Consider the following 2,500-nt stretch of genomic DNA (forward strand, 5'->3'; position numbering starts at 1 on the left):
ATTTGTTATGTCATTTCCTTATTCTTGTTTGTGATTCTCTTTCTCTTTTTCGTGTTTTTTTTTTTCTTTCTTTTCTTTCTTTTTTTCGTACCATTTTATCATCGTTTAGATCACTCTTTTTTTGGTTTCCTTCTTTTCTTTATTTTGTTCATATCTTTTCCTCATCTTATATATATCTTTTATATATCTCTTTTCTACTTTATCTGTACTTTGATTATTTTCCTTTCCTTTTCCTTTGTTAATTCGTTTTCTTCTCCTCTACATTGTCATATTTATCATCATTATCATTATATAAGCTGTCGATCCTTCTCCAGGTTGAGAGTAAATGAAGCAAAAGCAACTTATAAAAACACAAGCAACATATAAAAGCAATATACAAAAACACAAGCAACATATAAAAGCAACATACAAAAACACAAGCAACATATAAAAGCAACATGCAAAAACACAAGCAACATATAACAACACAAGCAACATATAAAAGCAACATACAAAAACACAAGCAACATATAAAAACACAAGCAACATATAAAAGCAACATACAAAAACACAAGCAACATATAAAAGCAACATACAAAAACACAAGCAACATATAAAAACACAAGCAACATATAAAAGCAACATCAAAAAACACAAGATGCAAAGTACCAACGGGAAAACACTATAAAGGACTGAGGAAAAACCCCGACAACTTGGACAAGAACTAACACGGCGAGAGTATACGTTTTTAAGTTTTCTTCTTTTTTTCATTTTCGTTATTAAGCCTTTTTTTCTTTCTTTTTCTTTTCCATCTTCTATTGTTTTTGTCTTCCTCGTTGTTCTTCTTTCTCCATTTTGTTCTCTCTTTTAGATTTCTCAAAGAATTCTTGTTGATTATCATCATTTTTATTATTGTCATCATTATTGTTATCTTCACTAATATTCTCCTTATTATTGCTATTCTCTCCGACTCTATCATCGTCTCTATCCTTTGGTCTTTGTTTCCTGTCTTCTTCTTATTATTATCTTTTGTTCTTTCTTTTCCTATTCTTTTTCATCTCTTCCTCGTGGAAATCTTTCCCCACTATTATTCCATCGCTCATTTTTATTTCCATCTCTATCCACCCCCTCTCCTTATCCCCTATACCTCTCCATCTCCCTCTTCTTAAACCCTTTCCTCCTCTATCTCCCTCTCCTTATCCCCCATCCCTCTCCATCTCCTTCTCTTTACCCTTCAATCCTTCTCCATCTCCCTCTACTTATCCCCTATCCCTTTCCATCTCCCTCTTCATCTCCCTCTCCTTACCCCTCCATCCTTCTCTATCTCCATCTCCCTCTCCTTACCCCCTATCCCTTTCCATCTCCCTCTCCATCTCCCTCTCCTTATCCCCCATCCCTCTCCATTTCCCTCTCCATCTCCCTCTCCTTACACCCCATCCCTCTCCATCTCCCTCTCCTTATCCCCCATCCCTCTCCATCTCCTTCTCCTTACACCCCATCCCTCTCCAGATCCCTCTCCTTATCCCCCATCCCTCTCCATCTCTCCCTCTATACCTCTTCACCCCTTACCCTCCCTCCCTCCTCCTTCCCCATTAGTTTCCTCTCCCTCTTTCTCCCTCTTTAAAGCCAAAGAGATCACAGGACCTGCAACATCAAAGGTAAGAAAAGTCCTCAGAGACATTTTAGAAGTTTCCTCATGCCCAGTAGAGAGTGTGGTCGAGTCTCCGTGTTCACTTGAAGCTCATGTGCGTGTGTGTGTGTGTGTGTGTGTGTGTGTGTGTGTGTGTGTTACCTGTGTGTGTGTGTGTGTGTGTGTGTGTGTGTGTGTGTGTGTGTGTGTGTGTGTGTGTGTGTGTTACCTGTGTGTGTGTGTTACCTGTGTGTGTTTGTATGTGTGTGTGTGCTGTGTTTGTGTGTTACCTGTGTGTGTGCTGTGTTCGTGTGTGTGTGTGTGTGTGTCTGTGTGTGTATGTGTGTGTGTGTGTGTTTGTTCTTAGGAGTAATAATATTTATTGAATATCTATTTAATCTTGGGATTTTCTGCGGAATAGTTTTATTTGGAGGATTATGAGATATGGTAATGTTTGTGTTCGGTTATATATTTGTGTGTGTGTGTTTGTGTGTCATGTCTTTTTTTTGTGTGTATGCTGTGTTGTGTGTGTGTGAGTGTATGTATGTGTGTGGTGTGTGGTGTATATATATATATATATATATATATATATATATATATATAGAGAGAGAGAGAGAGAGAGAGAGAGAGAGAGAGAGAGAGAGAGAGAGAGAGAGAGAGAGACAGAGAGACAGAGACAGACAAACAGACACAAATATAGATACAGAACACACAAACCCCACCCCACAACCCCCCCACACACCCCTTACCCCCACACCCCACCCCACCCTCCACCCACTCACCCCCCACCCACCCTCCAACCCCTCCAACCTTACCCCCAAGCACCTACCATGGATGGGCACGCAGCTCTCCCAGCCCTGGCCCGCCCTGGTCCTTGCAGAGACGCACACC

At 40.2% G+C, this 2,500-nt stretch overlaps 1 pseudogene across 1 annotated transcript in view; it reads right to left on the minus strand.

Annotated features, from left to right (window-relative positions):
• LOC147468446 (receptor-type tyrosine-protein phosphatase S-like) overlaps positions 1-2,500 on the minus strand; it is a 26,000-nt pseudogene that overhangs the window by 3,623 nt on the left and 19,877 nt on the right. Inside the window, exon 7 of the transcript XR_015192516.1 lies at positions 2,439-2,500. This exon is cut by the window's right edge and continues 118 nt beyond it. The product of XR_015192516.1 is annotated as a receptor-type tyrosine-protein phosphatase S-like (transcript). The remainder of the gene's footprint in view (positions 1-2,438) is intronic.

The sequence above is a fragment of the Penaeus japonicus genome, unplaced genomic scaffold (genome assembly GCF_977035675.1).
Source record: "Penaeus japonicus unplaced genomic scaffold, GWHDUDI00000001_assembly GWHDUDI00000029, whole genome shotgun sequence".
Taxonomy (NCBI): domain Eukaryota; kingdom Metazoa; phylum Arthropoda; class Malacostraca; order Decapoda; family Penaeidae; genus Penaeus; species Penaeus japonicus.